General features: G+C 35.8%; 1 long non-coding RNA gene across 3 annotated transcripts; it reads right to left on the reverse strand.

The window, feature by feature from the left end:
• Positions 1 to 871: 871 nt before the first annotated feature.
• Positions 872 to 13050, reverse strand: LOC142521349 (uncharacterized). Of its 3 annotated transcripts, none has more exons than XR_012814136.1 (3): positions 12875 to 13050; positions 12551 to 12708; positions 872 to 1069 (listed from the first exon to the last, which is right to left on the reverse strand). It is a non-coding gene; the product is annotated as an uncharacterized LOC142521349 (long non-coding RNA). The 3 variants fall into 3 exon arrangements; XR_012814137.1 differs by lacking the exon at positions 872 to 1069 and adding an exon at positions 9053 to 9360; XR_012814138.1 differs by lacking the exon at positions 872 to 1069 and adding an exon at positions 11697 to 12032.
• Between the last annotated feature and the right edge of the window lie 7026 nt (positions 13051 to 20076).

Below are 20076 nucleotides of genomic sequence, written 5' to 3' on the forward strand. Positions count from 1 at the left end.
AGAGATTAAGCCGAAGAAGGTGTTTTTTGCAATACGTTTGAAAGATGATGATGATGTTGTCTCGAACATGATTTAAATGTACATATGTTTCAAACTGACGATAAATTGTATACGTTGATGTAGTGATATAGTAGTTTGGTGTTGGTGATGTTTACAGTTTAATATCCCCTACATATTCCAAACATACATACGTAACATCATGGTCTTGATTTGTTCAAATATATTTAGTATCAGTTGCATTGTCACATAGTACTATTGCATAAAAATGTGATACAATAAGACATATTTTAATTATCAATATAGTTAAAATTTGGTATTGTCTACATGTATGGGTAACATCATGGTCCGGTCACGTAAGTTCGATATCAGTTGCATTGTACGAAGTACTGTTGTGACAAAATGTGGTACAATTAGGCTTATTTGCAGTACCAATATAGTTTATATACATAGAAACTCGTCATCAACCATAATATCATATCAATTCAACCAAATATATTAACAATTCAACCAAAAATATAATATTAATTCCACTAATATAAATCATCTATTCAACAAAAATATAGTAGAAATTCCACCAATTCCACCTAAACCAGCCTCATATCAGAATTGTAATTTCTCCAAATCCATTTTCAATAACCCATATTCGTCACTTAGAATGGTTGCAGAATGTGTGCCTTCATACTGTTTATTTTTCAATAATTCTGATAGTTTCTGAAACGTCTACTCATTCAAAAGTGCGGAAATATTTTTTTTTAAAACTCACATTTTCGAAATAATACTTAAATGATTTGTATGCATGCACTCTACTGAAAAATATAACATTTAAAAATGAACTTAAATATCTGACAACAAAAAACTGTGCAATTTAAAATAACAAAACTCATCCCAAAATTTTATGCAAACATAAACGAAGAAAAATTATTAAAATCGTCAATGTATAAAAGTGTTCATATCCTCTCATATCTCATAAATCATAATACGGAAAACATGCGGTCCTCGGGTCGTGTCACCGCACCAGGTCTGCCTACTCAGAGTTCGGCACCTCTAGTCTCCTCATCATTAAGCTCACCTGCATCATACACGCCTAGTGAGTCTAAAGACTCAACACACCTGTACAAGAAATAACAAGTACATATACATGGCACGCAGCAGTGAAAAATAACATACTCAACATATCTTTCATGAACTTAAAAGCATAACATAAACGTGTCGTGTAAAATCATCTCGTGTCAAACATGTCATCTCGTGCCATCGTATACGTATACATTTTTTTTAATTGAATTCAGTTCATTAGTTGTGACTTTCGTATCAGCTATATCGTATCAGCTATATCGATTGATCCATCTACGTATAACCACAGTACCGGGCGGCGGGGGACATCAGCGACAGCATTACCCGTCCACTGAGATCGAGCCTCAGCTCATCATATCTCATGTCATCGTATACATATATATCATCAGTCACAACCAATTCACATCCTTCAAAAACATCATCATATTCACCACTTAATAAAAACATGCATATACGTAACTTTTTTCCTTAAAACCAAGTATGCACCGTATTTATCATAATTTTCATTAAATCATAAACGTGATGCATAACATTAAAATATCATAAATTTGTGCTCAGGGCGCTGACATGGCCAAAATCTCACCCGGGTGCAAAATGCCAATTTTGCCCATAGAAACCTGAAAATTATCGTTTCACTCCAGGACCTCTAAAATTGACCCGAAGCTTACCGAACTCTTTAATATGTCCCAAAACATTCTTAAAAGCATTTCTAGACGTAAACTCGAGCCAAATACACAACCTAACCGATTCGTTTTAAAATTTAGACCGAGATCCCGGTTTTAACCCGAATCGACTCGAAATTTAACCAAAATTTTCCCAACTTTTTACCACACCTACTAAACACTTAAAAGGCTCTAAAACCTCAAGACTAGACAACTAAGTTCTTCGAACAACCCTTGGAAAGTTGCTGGATTTTTTTCACAACTTAAGAACAAACCCTCACTCCTTCAACTTGAGACTTCTCGCCCCTAGCTCTCACCCAAGAGACTCAGCCCCAAACCAGCTCACCCAGGACCGAGACTATACTCTACTGAACTCACCAGGACCACGGCTACAGCCCCATGCCCATCGGGTGGCACCCAAGCTCGCAAGACACTCCCCCAACACACACGCGGCCAACCCCAAACTCCCAACTCCAAGTGGTTCCGAGGGCAAACCAGCAGATGGTGGACCTTCCCTAGCTTCGGTTGGACCCTCTTGGATTGAACCTCGGCGTGGTTCAGTCCCTGCTCAACCGATCTCACCCTCACCCTCCCCAAAATCCACTCGACAGCCTAGCCCCTCGCATGACACCCACAATTTATCATTAAGAGCCGAGCACTCCCTAGGTTCCCATCATTATACCACCTTAACCACAGCATGAACGCCCCTTGACCAGCAGACCCGTAGCCCTTGCACGACAACGAAATAAAAACATGAGAGGTGCAATTTACGCATAAAACATGTCAACCGAAGCATGAACTGAAAACCCTGTATGGACCGAAACTAAACACACAAAGTAAACAAAAAGAAACTGTATATGACGTGAATGATGCATAAACGGAGGTACACGGCGTGCTAAAGATTCTTTTGTGAACAAATGCTAGAAGGGAACACGACCGAGGCACGGGGAAATCTTGAGCTCAAAGGAAATGGAGAAACCAACTTCCTGGTTGCTGCAGCTCACGGGGAGGTTTGTGAGTGGAAGGGAGTGGAGCTGTCGGCTGATTGGAGTTTAGGTTTAGGTTAAGTGGGTGTTTAAGTGTAGAACCCGTAAGTCAGTAGACGTATAAGCCATGCATAATTCTAGATTTTTAAATTTAATTGACTTCATTGCATGATTATTTTAAATGCATTTATTTGAAGTTAATTATTCATTATTTCAGTTCAGTAGTTTGATTTTTAGCATTTCAGTTATTTCAGTGAGGCCGGACTGGAGTTGGAGTTTTGAGATAGAATTTAAGATTTGAGAAATATTTCCAGAAGTTAATTTAGCTAGCAAGTAAGTTCATTTAAGTTAAAAAAAAAAAAGAAGTTTAAGGAATTATTTAAGTTAGTTGAGGATTTTAATTTAAATTATTGGAGGTGATTAAGAAATGAGCTCATTTAAGTTACTTAATTAAGGGGTTAGTTCACTAAATTAATTAAAGGATTAGTAAGGCTTTCAAGGATTATTAGTTGACTAGATAATCAACATTTCCCTTTATTTTATCATGCATTTTCGGCCACACCCCTAGAAGAACAAACTAGGGCTTGCCAACTCACCTTTGACCCATTCTTGGTTGATTAGCATGCTAATTCTTTTAGCTATTTTTCCACCTTAATTAATTAATACTAGACCACTATCCTAACCCTTGTTTGGCATGATAAAATCGGCCACTATAGTCTAGAATCACCCAAGAGATCATTTGATAGCAATTCAAAATTCAAAATTCAAATGCATGAAGACTTGGTCTTGATATGATCCTATTTTTGTGCACCCTTCTCCTCACCTTCATAACCATCACTCCCCCTCCACCTCCACCGAAAATAAGACCCCTTTTCAGTAGAAAAAAACGTGAATAACAGCTAGGGAGAAAGGGAGAAAAATCGAGAGCCAAGAAAGGTAGAGAAGCAAGCCACTCCGTCTCCTCCGCGCCGTCTCGTCTCTTCTTTTCGTTTTCTTTCGAAACGAAACCAGGCATGTCTAGATTTCTTTCAAACCTCAATCAAGTCATATTATCATTTATTTTTCAGTACATGATCATGTTTTAGCAAGCAAAAACCGAGATACATGTCAAAATATTTTGGAACACACATGCAGAATTTCGGCTCTTCATGGCAAGCTTCACGATTTCTTTTGGTTTGTGAGTTTCAGGTATTGGATCGACTCCAGGCTCCCAAGGCGGCTTGTATACATGTAGTAGGATGCATTAGGACCATGTTAGTCCATCCAAACCAGCCCCATGCTTGCTGGAAAACCGAAATGACAGCAAGTTCCCCATAGGTGCAGAAATGTGATTCGAAAAATTCAGTTTGGATGTCGAGGAGGAAGGATCTGATCTTGGCTGCCCCAAGGGCCTATAGCCATGGTTGGATCACTTCCCTAGCATGTCTAAGACGTGACTAAGTTGCCCTTTTGGTGGCTTGGTCCATGGCCCCTCGGTTTTTAATCAAAACGTGAAAACAGCCCCTTTCCCCATTCGGCTTCTTCATTTGTTCAGCTTTTGATTTCGTTCTTTTGTTGCTTGGTATGGATCTTGGTTGGCCTATGGCCCTTAGCCACGGTTCATATCATGCTCCTAGATGTCTAGATCGTGCCATGGTCAATCAAATGGCCACTGGAACGACGCAAGACATCGATCATAGCATAAACACTACACACGCATGCACGTTGCTCTCGGTTGGACCCTTCGGTTAAGATTTGGTGTGATGCGGATTGTGGCTGGCCTAGGGCCCTTAGCCATGGTTCAAATCATTCTTTGGGATGTTGGTAAGAGTCCCTGGTCGGTGGTTCACGCCCCTAATGGCCGATAGTCTCGAAACCAATGCAAGTCTTGTAGTGCGCAGCTGCTGTATTTTTTTGACAGCAAGTATGCTGCTGTTCAGAAGCGTCGTTTGAGTTCTTGGTTGGCTTTTAGCCCATGGCCTTGGACTGGACAGTGCCTCATTGAGTTAGGAAGGTCATGTTTTCGACCGTTCGTCATTTGGATCATTTTTGAGGTCGTACGAGAATTTACGGTGCAATGTGCCAAATTGACTCTCGAAAGAGCGTTTCGTGTTTTGGCCTCCATTTCACCTAGATTTCGACCCTATCATTTTAGGAACATTATTTTATGATTTTTTCAGCGTATTTTAATCATGACTATACGTCAGTTCAGTGTCGGTTCAGGTTGGCTCTGAGTCATGATTAAATGCGAAGTCATTAGGCGTCATAGTCGCATCTTTTGAACGTAAATTGCATAGTTGGTCATGTTTAAACTATTGCATATTTTTCATGGCACAGTTAGGTTGCAGCGAGCCTGGGAACGATCCAATCCAATCAAGTTGGTAAAATTACAGGAATTTTCATTACGCCAGTTAATTATTTTACGTGCATTAAACAGAAAATGATTATTTTTGAGATTTATGCGATATGGCTTGTGGTTCATTCACTATGTGGGAGTGTTATTTTATACGGTCGCCAGTGACCGATCAGTTCAGTATGGTACCACCCGGTCGCCAGTGACCGGCCAGCTCAGTTCAGTTTCAGCCTCCCCGGTAGCCAGTTACCGATCAGTTCAGCTTAGTGCAGTGGCCACAGGCGTAAAACATAATCTCACAGAAAATTTTACCAGATATTTCAGTACAGGCTCCAAGGAGCAAATATTTTTATAGTGATTTCCAGTTCAGTTATGCACGTATTATAATTGCTCAGTAGAGATTATTTTCAGTATGCCTCAGGACAGGATATTTTATCCCATGCATATTTTTAATTCAGATTTTTTTACTCGTTAGATGCGATATATGCATGCTGAGTCTTTAGGCTCACTAGACTTGATTGTTGTAGGTACTGATGAGGCCAGGGCCGAGGGCGGGGACCAGTGAGCCAGCTTGGGTCGGCAGTAGTGGCACCCGAGGACCTCAGTGCAGCAGTTGTTATTTTATTCCGCAAACAATTTTTATCAGTTGTTGGATATTTTTAAATTGTGATTTTTGGCAAACTTAATTTTCTTCCGCTGCAATATTTTGAAACATTGAACTTGATTCCCCAGTGATTTTATGAATGAGGCCATTTAAGTTCTTTTAAAAAGAAAATTTTTAATTTTCCGCAAATTTTCAAGAAAGGAGTTTTAGGCCATTCACATTAAGTGTTAATTAAATAATAAAAAATAACTTTAATAGGCCAACAATTAACATTTAAAAGCTTAAAAAGAGTTTTAAGCCCAATAATCTTAAAGGTATACTCATTATCTCCAAACACACTCCCGAAAAATATTTTGTGTTGGAAAGATTTTTAAAATATTAGCCGAACCCTTAAAAGTCCCATGATTCGATAAAAATTTCGTACCGTTAAAAATAAAATTTTACGGATAAAAATACCAATAAAATTCCATTTTTGAAAAATACACTTAAAAACACTTCATATTAATTTATAAAAATAAATCATGTAATTAAAATAATTTTCCTGAAAATTCTCCGGTATTCGTTCCTCGTTCTTGCGTGAAATTCACCTAGAAACCCTAATGCATGCACTTTTAAAATTTCATGAATTAAATTCTATCATGCATGAATTATGCATTTAATACATTAAAACAATTTAATAAAAATATAAAAAAGAAATTTAATAAATTGCATGCATGTGGTACATGTGGACCTTCAAATTTTTGGGACGTTACAATCTTCCCCCCTTAAATTAAATTCCGTCCCCGAAATTCGCTTATCCTTAATAATCAAAAAGTTTAGACTCTTACTTCTAGTATCCTAATAACTCACGCTTTCGCGGTGCTACACTGACAAAATAATAAATCTTAAGGTGTCTTTATGTATCTTCGGTCCCGATTAACTCTACCTTCTAAATCCTCATTTGCGAAATTCAACTTATAAGACTCATGGTGACCTAGTTCCATTTTTTTCTATAACCTCGAATTTCAACTTTTCTCAAAATTCCCAATATTAGAAATGGCAGTCCGAATTTTATTGCGTCTTACTTTCTTATACTATATCCGTAAGGTTCATCGACCGATTACATTAGCATTTAAGTAGTTCAACTTAAGAAACCTTATCACCAATCTTTACTGATCGACTTTTAGCATCGGTAATACACTTAAAAATTAAACCTTATCTCAATCCCATAATAATATTAGCCTAAGATCCTTGAATCGAATCTTTATCTTACCGTACCAAACTTACATAACTTAACTATTTACGAGTACATCTCACTATAACATTGTTGCAAATCTTAAATTCGAGTAGTGTTAATCCATAAAACCAAAAATATCCAATATCGATATTCTACCTATATAATAAGGCCCTGGTATCCTCAATTACATGCTTAAACTATTATATTCTAAATTACAATAAAGTTGAGGCCTAAGACCCTTGGACATTCCTCCTTGAAACAAATGTCGCATTCTTACGTATTATTAATGCTTAATTAGTTCTAGCATATAAAATTTAATAAGTTATCACATGGTAATGTTGGACTAACTCTAATAAATAAGCTTTACTTATAACTCATAGATTTCTAGAATTCCCATATCAAGATTTTAGATTTCTTACTCAATAAAAATCTTAACATTCGTTCATTGGCAAACTATGTTGAACACAATTAATTCCCTTTTTGTCTTTATTTCAACCAAAACTTTCGTATGAACACCTATTTTATAAACTGAAAATTCAAGCTTACGTAACTCAAATAGTCTTAGATAATATAATTCCAACACACATAACCACTTATTCTCAAGTTTCTTAATGACTCTTCCAGAAATTCCTCAAGACAAGGTGTCTACCTCAATTCTTACATGCGTCTTTCGAGTAATCCTAACCATCAATCATACCCAACTTTCTAAAAAAAAAATCAAATTCCAACAAAGGTGTAGTCCTAACTGTTAAGATTATGACTAAAACTTATGTCACATCAAAACTTAAAATTCCCAAAAATTTGCTAACTCAAGGCCTACTCTTATAACTTAGCTAACCGATTAACTTCACCCTAAAGTGTCATCACTCTAAATTCTTAATTCTTCACAACATTGTTCCATTAACACTTAGATTTCAAGCCCAATATTAATTCATCCTACAATGCCCTCGATTATCAATCTCTATAACATTATAACCCAGATATTTCAAAGTTTTAAATATCTCTTCAAACCTAAATCATAAAAATTTCTATCATTTAAACAATTCAATTCTCTCTTATTGCTAAGCATGTCCCCAAATTTCTTAAAAATTGCAAAATAAATTCTTTATTTCCTCGAAAATTATCCAATTTATCCTTAATCTCGAAAATTCCACAATTACCCATAAGTTCTTGGCGCTCCTAGTTCCATTTTATAAGTTTCTCGTAACATGAAGTTCTATAACCTTAAGCTTATTAAACCCAAAATCAATTCTCATAACTTCGAAAAATTATTGATTTAACCTAAGTGTTCCTCGAAGTTCGAATTAAATCCTCAAAATTTTTGGAATTTGCAATTTGGCCCTTAAAGTTCTCGAAAATTTCATTTTTGGCCTTACAACTCTTCGAAATTTGCATTTTTGTCCTCATAAAATTTTCGACTTAGCCTCATTAAACCTTAAAATTCTCGAAATTCAAAATTTAATCCCAAAGTTTGGTAAATTCGAAAATAGTCCTTAGAATTTTATTTTTGCACTTAGGTCCTCAAATTATTGGTTATTACAAATAGGTCCTTAAAATTCTCAATTCGTGCAATTGAATCCTTAAATCCAACTAGGTAGAACATGCATCCTAAATAAATTATACGTTTTTATACTTCCAAAGATAGTCGTAGTCTTCAAATCATTATTCCTTAAATGAAATCCTCAAAAATTAACTCAACTGGTAACCACGAACTATTAATAATTTCTTAGAAAATCTACATGTCCCAAAAGCATTCATAATTTTCACGATTAACTTATGACTCAAAAAATAAAACATCAGTTCTACTAACCACAAATCAATTTAGTCAAATCATTTTCAATCACTTCTTAACGTTCATTAGCCAAATTCTTAATCATGTCCAATTCCACCACAAAGTCAGCATGCATGAAAACCATATAATTTCTTATTTCATGTCGTAATATGCAGAAAAATTTTAGAACATATAATCTCAAAACATAAGGAAAGATAAATAATTCTCGTAAAACGTATATCATGTAAACATGCAGTTGATGACATTTAAAACCTTTAAACTTACAGATTTGAGGCTTGAAGACTGAGCTGCAGAAGCTGGCGGTGGCACAACCCTATATAGGACCCTTGCTCTGATACCAACTAAAACGTCTACTCATTTAAAAGTGCGGAAATATTTTTTTTAAAAAGCTCACATTTTCGAGATAATACTTAAATGATTTGCATGCATGCACTCTACTGAAAAATATAACATTTAAAAATGAACTTAAATATCTGACAATAAAAAATTGTGCAGTTTAAAATAATCAAAATCATCCCAAAATTTTACGCAAACATAAACGAAGAAAAATTCTTAAAATCATCAACGTATAAAAGTGTTCATATCCTCTCATATCTCATAAATCACAATGCGGAAAACATGCGGTCCTCGGGTCGTGTCACCGCACCAGGTCTGCCTACTCAGAGTTCGGCACCTCCAGTCTCATCATTAAGCTCACCTGCATCACGCACGCCTAGTGAGTCTAAAGACTCAAAATACCTGTACCAGAAATAACAAGTACATATACATGGCACGCAGCAGTGAAAAATACCATACTCAGCATATCTTTCATGAACTTAAAAGCGTAACATAAACGTGTCGTGTAAAATCATCTCGTGTCAAACATGTCATCTCGTGTCATCGTATATGTATATATTTTCTTTTAATTGAATTCAGTTCATTAGTTGTGACTTTCGTATCAGCTCTATCGTATCAGCTCTATCGATGAATCCATCTACGTATAAGCACAGTACAGGGCGGCGGGGGACATCAGCAACGGCATTGCCCGTCCACTGAGCCCGAGCCTCATCTCATCATATCTCATGTCATCGTATACATATATATCATCAGTCACAACTAATTCACATCCTTCAAAAACATCATCATATTCACCACTTAATAAAAACATGCATATACGTAACTTTTTTCTTAAAACCAAGCATGCACCGTATTTATCGTAATTTTCATAAAAATCATAAACGTGATGCATAACATAAAAATATCATAAATTTGTGCTCAGGACGCTGCCACGACCAAAATCTCACCTCGGTTGCAAAATGACAATTTTGCCCCTGGAAATCTGAAAATTATCGTTTCACCCCTGGACCTCTAAAATTGACCCGAAGCTTACCGAACTCTTTAATATGTCCCAAAAAATTTTTTAAAAGCATTCCTAGACGTAAACTCGAGCCAAATACACAACCCAACCGATTCATTTTAAAATTTGGACCGGGATCCCGGTTTTAACCCGAATCGACTCGAAATTTAACCAAAATTTTCCCAACTTTTTACCACACCTACTAAACACTTAAAAGGCTCTAAAACCTCAAGACCAGACCACTATGTTCTTCGAACAACCCTTGGAAAGTTGCTGGATTTTTTTCACAACTTAAGAACAAACCCTCACTCCTTTAACTTGAGACTTCTCGCCCCTAGCTCTCACCCAAGAGACTCAGCCCCAAACCAGCTCACCCAGGACCGAGACTATACTCTACTGAACTCACCAGGACCACGGCTACAGCCCCATGCCCATCGGGTGGCACCCAAGCACGCAAGACACTCCCCCAACACACACGCGGCCAACCCAAAGTTACAGACTCTAAGTGGTTCCGAGGGCAAACCAGCAGATGGTGGACCTTCCCTAGCTCGGTTGGACCCTCTTGGATTGAACCTCAGCGTGGTTCAGTCCCTTCTCAACCGATCTCGCCCTCACCCTCCCCAAAATCCACTCGACAGCCTAGCCCCTCGCATGACACTCACGATTTATCGTTAAGAGCCGAGCACTCCCTGGGTTCCCATCATTATACCACCTTAACCACAGCATGAACGCCCCTTGACCACCAGACCCGCAGCCCTTGCACGACAACGAAATAAAACATGAGAGGTGCAATTTATGCATAAAACATGTCAATCGAACCATGAACTGAAAACCCTGTATGGAACGAAACTAAACACACAAAGTAAAGTACACGGCGTGCCTGAAGATTCTTTTTTGAACAAATGCTAGAAGGGAACACGACCGAGGCACGGGGAAAGCTTGAGCTCAAAGGAAATGGAGAAACTGACTCCCTGGTTGCTGCAGCTCACGGGGAGGTTTGTGAGTGGAAGGGAGTGGAGGTGTCGGCTGATTGGAGTTTAGGTTTAGGTTAAGTGGGTGTTTAAGTGTTAATTAAATAATAAAAAATAACTTTAATGGGCCAACAATTAACATTTAAAAGCTTAAAAAGAGTTTTAAGTCCAGTAAGTTTAAAGGTATTCCCATTAAGTCTAAACACACTACCGAATAATATTTCGTGTTGGAAAGATTTTTAAAATATTAGCCGAACCCTTAAAAAGTCCCCTAATTTGATAAAAATTTTGTACCATTAAAAATAAAATCATGCGGGTAAAAATACCCAATAAATTCCCATTTTTGAAAAATACACTTAAAAACACTTCATATTAATTTACAAAAATAAATCATTTAATTAAAATAATTTTCCTGAAAATTCTTTGGTCTTCGTTCCTCGTTCGAGCGTGAAATTCACCTAGAAACCCTAATGCATGCACTTTTAAAATTACATGAATTAAATTCTATCATGCATGAATTATGGATTTAATACATTAAAAAAATTAATAAAAATACAAAAGAAATTTAATAAATTGCATGCATGTGGTACACGTGGACATTCAATTTTCGGGACGTTACAGTTTCATTTAAAAGGGTTGTCACGGAAGGGCCACAAGAAGTTAGTCTCAGCACTTTAGAAGACGAAATCCTCCGTTAGAAATGAGAGATATCTCCAAAGTCTTTTAAACTTGTCGGACCTATGATATAATTCTTCTACTGTCGATGGTAAAAGAGATTCGTCGGAGTTGCATGCCAAAAGAGAGCGTAGGACCGAGTGTTTGTCGCTTTTCTAAAAACTATAGTTGTTGAAAACAGTTCAACTCAAATTTTTTTAAATGATACAATAGCTCAAGTACCACGTTTCGATTACTCTACCCAACAGAAATAATTAATGCACCCAACAATCACTCTCTTAATAACTGCACTTCTTCGAATCAATGAAAATCGAACCCGTGACTTTATCTCTGATACCAATTGTAGGACCAAGTGTTTATCGCTTATCGCTTTACCAAGAGCTTTATCTGACAGTAACAGTTCAATTAAATCATTTTAAACCGTACAAAAACTCAAATATCATATTTTAATTGTTCTATTCAGTAAGGACAATCATTGCACTCAACAAAAAGAATCGACGGAGAAGAGAACATAGACGTTGATGGTGAGGGTGGAAGGAAAACGATGATTCTGGATGGTTAATTAGTGCAACATTGTTAATAAAAAAAATAAAAACTTAAGAGCTTAATGCATCGTTTAACCTCGACGAACCAGCTCTCGAATCTATCTAAATTGACTCGGGATTGATTCAAAAATATTTGATCAATATTTTGGCTTATGACTGTTTGTTGTAGCAGATATTTGATGTTATTTTGTAAAAAATAAATTCATTGAAAAAAAATATTCTATCAATATTCATCATACTATTCAAAAATCAAAAAATATCTCAAACATATCCATCTAAAGAAAAAATTTCTCAGTCATGCATTGTAAAGTTCAAATATGCACACAATTGAACTTAAAATAACCAAAAAATTTAAATTACCTCGGAAAGAGAAATGAGACTTAATCGAGGAGAATGCCTTCGTCTTCAGTACCATGTAGTCGATCCAAGACTTTCTCCTACACAGGTCGTTGATCGGAGATTTTCTCATGTTCTTCTCTTTAATTTGTCGTTCACAAATCCAAAACGAAGCTCCCGATCTGCTTTTTTTTAAAATTAATGAGATTAAATTAGTTAATGGTAAGATAATGAATTTAATTATTCATTAGACAGATTTAGAAGTTTGCTTAGCCGATCTAGGAACGGCCGTCGGAAATTTGTCTCACCGATTTTCAAGAAAAACTTGTAGTTGGAAGGAGAAATTACTTGATGCAAAGATGAAGCCCACAATTGGAAACGAGAGATATCTCCAAAATGTCTTAATGATCTCGTCGGTGGAGGAAAGTCACTGCCGAAGTGAAGAGCTTGCCAGAAGAATCGATGGAGGGAGAAAAGATTTGGGAAAAAAATTGTCTGGTCTCATGTCGTATTTTGTGAGACAGATTTTTTATTTGGGTATCTATGAAAATGTATTATTTTTTATGCTAAAAGTATTATTTTTTATTGTTAATATCGGTAGTATTAACTCATCTCATAGATAAAGATTCGTGATATCATTTTATGATATATCTACTCATAACTTTGATGCTGAGGGTGACAGGAAAAAACGGAAAGAGTTCTTGATTAAAATTTTAATGCTAAAAAAATTAGAAAAAATCTGAATGAACAATTTAACTGCAATGGAGAGTTAGAAATAAAAAAATTTGACATGGTAATATGGCCGAAGATTTTAAATTAATTTATCTTAGGTTAAACAATTCAATATAATTTTTTTTTTAAATTTGTCAATCATATTTGTTTAATTTATGTTTTCTTTAAAAAAATAATCTAAAATAATCATCATAATCAAATAAAATGAAGACTACTTATAGGCTCGTAATAGTTAGTATTTTTATTTTCATATTTCCCATTATTCCAACCTCCGATATGTTTAATTGGTACATTTTGTGTAATTTTATTGTAGGAGGAATTTTTACTGTCTTGGAGCAAATTTGAGCTAAAAAGATGATGTTTATCACATTTGAAGTTTTCAAAATAGATTTTTGAAAGAGAATGACCAAACCAGAAGAGATCCTGTCACAAGGCGTGGCCTTGTGATTATGTTTCAGCTGCCAAAAAATTGCAAGAAGGAAAAAATCTGATTTTGTGAAGATTTTGCAAGATTTGATAGTATTAATTATGGTGTATGGTTTAGTGAAATTTCTTGGAAGAAAATTCTAGATAAGATATTATCTATTATTTTATATTTAAGATTTAGGATTAATTAGAGTTAGTGTGCTTTTAGCAAAAATTTAGACCCAAAAAAAAAACCACCCCAACAAAAGAAGACAGCTGCCAGGAAGATTTCAAGAATCAATTGGAAGATATCTCTCCAACCATTGTTTTTTCCATCCTCACGCACGAAGAGCAAGGGCGCAAGACCTCCAAAATTTTCCCAACAAAAAAATAGTTTGATTTTCTTTATGTTTTCTTATTTATTTTTCATGGATATTGTAAGGCCCAAGGATTTGATTACCGTAATCTGAGATTAATCTGGGATGATTTCTTGATTAATCAAGGTAATTATAGACGAAAAGTATTAGACCGAAAAAGGTGAGAAAAGACGCGAAATATATGTGTAAGAAGGTGTGCTCGCGCACATGCGCGAGCCATGCGCGGAGTGGACAGAAGACCCCGGCGCATATGCGCGACGTGAACGGCGCATATGCGCGAGCAGGGCAGAATGGTTGGCGCACATGCGCGGCAGAAGGCGCGCATATGCGCGAGTAAGGGGAGGCATTCTGCCGCGCATATGCGCGAGTAAGGGGAGGCACGAGACAGTAGGTCTCGCGCATATGCGCAACTTATGTGCGCGCATATGAGCGAGTAGTCCAGTAGCTGGATAAGGCTTCTGGCGCATATGCGCGGACTTTGAGCGCGCATATGCGCGAGTCATGCAGAACAAGAACATGCCACGTTTCTATCATGCACGAGTTATGTATATATATACATACAAACGTTAATAAGGAAAAATCGAGAATTGAGGGGAAGTTTTACTTCTTGATTTTAGAATTCGATTTACGAGAAATCCGTTCGTCTAATTTTGAATCCAAGGACAGTAACGTGTTCCTAGCGACGACAGCTACAACTGGACGTAAGTTTTGTTACGTTTAGATATCGTTTGAAATTATGATGTTGTCAGAATTGAATACGAATCATATATGGTGTTTCTGATACAGTAGGCATCGTATATCTGAAGTCAGATTAAAGAACGGACTGTTTATGGAATTGTAATGATTTTTGGATTCAATTTGACTGAGATTTTATATCAGATGTGTATTGTTATTGAGAGTATGAGTTGTACTGATACTGATTACGAAATCTGGTATTATATTTGTAATGTTTCGACTGACGGGGTTATCGTGACTATATTGTTATGCCGTCGAAACATCCGTAAATTGATATGGACCAGATTCGGTATTGGTTGAGATTGTATTGTGGTACCATATGTCGATTGGCATTGAGCAGATTATGTTGTGATTTGTGTATTGACTAGAACAGGTATTGAATTGAGTTAGATATTGATATTGTGCCTGTTTGATATTGTCATTGCCAGATTGGAAATGGACAGAATTGACTTCGGAACTTCATCTTCGTCAGAGCGAGAAGATAAAGGTATAAATTAATGTTGAGTTGGGATTGCACAACTCGAGTGAGGTTTGGCTCAAGTTTCCCTAAATCACATACTGTACCTTATTGTATTGATTTGATTGATGTACTTGTTCTCTTGATTTATAGACAGCAGGTATTAGACGAGTAATCTTGTGACAGAAGTGCCTGATAGTGGTGGGATCGCCACGGGCACATTGCACGATGTCAAGAGATAGTGTGTTGGCGATTGTGCCAAAGTCTGTCACCGGATGTTTGGCTATCGATGTGGATAGAATTATAACTTCTTCTATTACTGATGATCGATATTATATCGATGTGGATAGAATCGGAGCTTCTTCTATTACTGGTGATCGGTACCGTATCGATGTGGATAGAATCATAACTTCTTCTATTACTGATGGTCGATATCATATCGATGTGGATAGAATTGGAGTTCTTTCTATTACTGGTGATCGATACTATACCGATGTGGATAGAATACGAGCTTCTTCTATTATTGGTGATCGATACCATATCGATGTGGATAGAATTGATATTTCTTCTATTACTGGTGATCGATACCCTATCGACGTGGATAGAACTGGAGTCTTTTCTATTACTGTTGGTCGATATGGGAATGCCGACTTCTGGAAACCGAGATCCCTAGACTAGGATTGAGTCTAGTCTTAAATGTGGAGTCATGAGTCTAATTGACAGTTTATTTTGAGTTACGTTGATTATGTTCCTGAATATGGTACATATCGATTTATGTTCTTGATGATGATACATGTTTAGAATAGGATTTATTCTTGATATGAATTTATATTCTGATTTGAATACATGTTAGACAGATGTGTTATATGTTTTTATATTGTTTTTATGATTGCATGTATACATAATTTATACTGAGAATATAATTCTCACCGGAGTTATCCGGCTGTTGTCTTGTTTGTATGTGTGCATGGCAACAGGTGGGATAGGATCAGGGTCAAGAAGAGAAAGAGGCTGGATTAGATAGCGTGGAGATCCGGGCTTCGAAGCAACTTAGGATTCAGCACTGAGATATAGTTGAACCTAGTTGAATTCTTGTTGATAATACAAGATTGGTATATTTATGTTTAATATGTAATTTGAATTGAATTACATTACGTTTCCGCTTTGTATTTAAAAAAAAAAATTTAGACCCTGTTTATTATAATTGTTTGAATTATTTCTAAAGACGATTAAGGAATGAATTAGCGTCCGGGTCCCCACAGATATTGTAGATCAAATTATGCTAGGCTAATTTTCTAGTCTGATTCAAGGGATAGTCTACTATTTTAATTTTATCACTGTGAGGTTTTGCACTTTAATTTATTATTTTTGTTTGCCCAAGTATTCGTTGATTTATGATTTAATTATATGAATGTTATACGTCAATTAATCTGACAATTTAATTTGATGTATGATTTTCTAATGCTAACCATGAATTCACTGATCCGTAATTGTCATGAACGATTGGTACGTGTGTAGCAATAGGTTAGATGTGATGTGCTATCATAACATGTGTAATCTAAATAAATCGGTGAAACTCGATCTATCAATTGCAGATATCTCGGTTGTTAGATTTTAAGATTAACTGTTTTCACGAAACTAAAATGCTATCTTTAATTAATATGGAACGCTATTGTGCCCAGTTGATTATTGGTAAGTTTTGACTGGATGCTGGGTTTGGTCAATTAATTTAGGAAAACACAAGAATTTTAGCGGCTATCCCAATTATTCTAAAGTTAATTTCTTGGAATAACATGAATAAATGATTGGTTAACCGATGAACAGTGAGATAATTAAATAGTAGAATCCCCTTGAATCAGTATTTTCTCATAATAAATTCTTCATTTTATTCTCGTAAATTAATTTTCAATTTTAGATTCAGTATTCTTTCTTGCTTGGTAATTTTAGTTTATATTATTTTATTTAGTAATTATCAAAACAAATCCCCCCTTTTATTTGCACTTCTACTCGAAAGAAATCAACCCTCGTTCCATGTGGATTCGACCATGTTCACCATTACACTAATTTTATTTAGAGAGTAGGAATTTAAGTTTGGTGGCACAACGACAGCACACCAAATTTTGGCGCCGTTGCCGGGAAACGGTGCAAGGTTAGTTTTTTTCGAGTTTTGCTATTATTTTTTTTTATGTCTCATTCTTCTTGTACAGATAATTCATCAAAAAAAGAAGAATTTGAGAACTTTTTGTTGTGAAATACTTCGAGATGTTTCATCGACAAGTATTCACAACTTTTTCCCAACAAAACGGAGAGCCATTCTACGCAGCATGGGAGAGATTCAATAATTTAGCAACAACATTCAGGAATCATGATTTTTCTAACTATGTTCTTCTTCGACTTTTCCTTAAAGGTTTGAATGCAGTTACACGAAGATTGGTATTTAATGGAGCACTAACAACTGGTAGCCCACTATTTAGTCGAGATGAAGATAGTGTGATATATTTGCTAAATGATATGGCTGACTTTGACTACCATCAGTATTGGGATCCTTCACTGCAGAGTTGGAGCCACCAATACACTCCACAAATTAGCTAATCTGATTTTACATATCAACCATTCGAGCATCAAGAAGATGAGGGATATAGTCTTGAAATAATCATAAGTCGATTGAATGACATGGTAAACAAGGGCGTGACATTGAATGAGGAAAATGTTGAGCCTCAGTCTGAAGAAGTTTTGGAAGAAATATCACACGAAGATGAGGCACCAATGAAGTTGAGAGATGAACAAGCTCCTGAGACTATCGATTTGAGCTCGTCGATAATATCATCATATATACATCTAGGAGATCCTTGCCTTTCTCCATTGCCGATTTCAAAATATTTTGTTCTTCAAGAGCCAACGATGATACTTTTATCTCATGCCGATTACTTAAAGTCACGTTTTGTTGAGGAGACGAGCTTACATTGTATATATCAAGCCAAACTTGAGGGCACATGGAACCAAGACCCATTTATGGTGTCATATGACACTTACTTTGGGCGTCAGCCGCTCTTTGAATGATTGCTTTTGAGGGTCAAGTTGACGACTAAAAATCAAGCTCTTTTGGGAGGCAACCCAAATTTTTTGTTTATATTTTTAATTTTTTCAATTAGTACAATTTTTGTTACCTTTTTGTGCAGAAGATGTTTTCTAACAAGGCGTGATCACGCCTTATAAGAATATCACTTCTGCACCAAAATTTTTTTTTTTTTGGCCCTAAACACAGTAGATGTCTTTTGACAAGGAGTGGTCACGCCCTGTCCGAAAACATCTTTTGAAAAAAAAAATTTACTTTTCTTTTATCTAACACTATTTGTTCTCACCCTTTTCACATCTTCTCTCAACAGCTTCATCATCGATCCACCATTTCCCCCACCGCAGCAGTAGGTGATGCTTCTTTACGATGCTCAACATTTTTCAGGGGAGTTCTCTAACTTTTCCTACTATTTTATCGTTTTAGTTGAACATCTATTTTTTGTCATTGAGGACAATGTCAAGTTTAGGTGTGGGAGTTTTTGATGTGCTGGTGAGAAGTTTGACTTGACTTTGGGATTTTTGATTTTTTTATTCGATTTTTAGTATTTTGATTTAATTTTTCTGCATTTTAATTTTTTTTTTTAAAAAATAGTGACGTTGTTAGTTCCAAGCACCTAGTTCATTTGTTATCTCTTTCTTTTGAATCCTGATTGCCTCCGATGCGAATAAAAAAAATGATGTTTTCTTTGCGTGCAAATGCTTTTGCATTCTGACTTTTGCATTATGAATAAGTTGCTCTTGATGATAGTTAGAGAGGACAAGTGTGTGGGATTTAACACAATTGCTATATTTTTTTCTTTGGTGAGCTTTGAGCCTGTGAGCAATCATGATATCATGCTCCATTTTCTTTGATTGTGTGTTGTCATTTCATTGTTAATTTTTCTAGAACTTGCATTGTTATACATGTCTTTGTCAACACTTTGTGGTGGATTAGGTGCATAGACAAAACGATATGGGCATTAGGTTCAAACCATTTTCATTCGCATCATCTGAGCCGTTCTTTGAGCCTACCCTGATTCATAGACCCTAGTGAACTAATCTTGAGCCTCAGCCTTTTTCTTTGAATAAAAATAACCACATTACAAGCCGTGATAAATCCTTTTTGCTGGTTATCCCCCTTTTTGAACCTTGAATTGGAGAATCATGTAAATTTTTCACAAATAGCATCACTCAATCCAAAATAGTGTGAATTGTTGGGATTTAGTCAATCTCGAATCCTTATAGTCCTCGTCTACAAAAAAAAACAAAAAACAAAAAAAAAAAAAGAGAAAGAAGAGAAGTAGACGAAAAAAAAAAGAAGAGCAATAAAGAAAAAAAAATGTTCTTGATTGTTATAATGAGATATAAGAGTTTTTGGATGTATTTTATTTTTGTAAGAAAAGTTTGTTATGGTTTCTCCAATTTCATAGCACATTGTTTCCTTTTATCCTACCTTACCCCTAACCACGTTACAACCCATTTATAGCCCTTTTTGTTTATGTATTTTAATTCATTTCATTTAGTGTAAGATGTGATATATTTGCAAGCCTATGGTAAAAATTTTCGATGCATGTGATATGAGAGTTTGTTGATATATATATCCTAGACACTAATGAGCGAAATGAGCGAATCTTGTGAGAAGTTGTTAAATCCCATGCATTTTAATTTCTACACATTCTGATTGCAGTGATTGTTCATGATATTATTTTGTGAGATGCTAAGAAATTAAAATGTCTTGTTGCATGAAAAATGTTTTGGATAAGTAAAGGAAGCGGAAGGAGGACGAAAAA

The sequence above is a fragment of the Primulina tabacum genome, chromosome 12, assembly GCF_025594145.1.
Source record: "Primulina tabacum isolate GXHZ01 chromosome 12, ASM2559414v2, whole genome shotgun sequence".
Classification (NCBI taxonomy): Eukaryota; Viridiplantae; Streptophyta; class Magnoliopsida; order Lamiales; family Gesneriaceae; genus Primulina; species Primulina tabacum.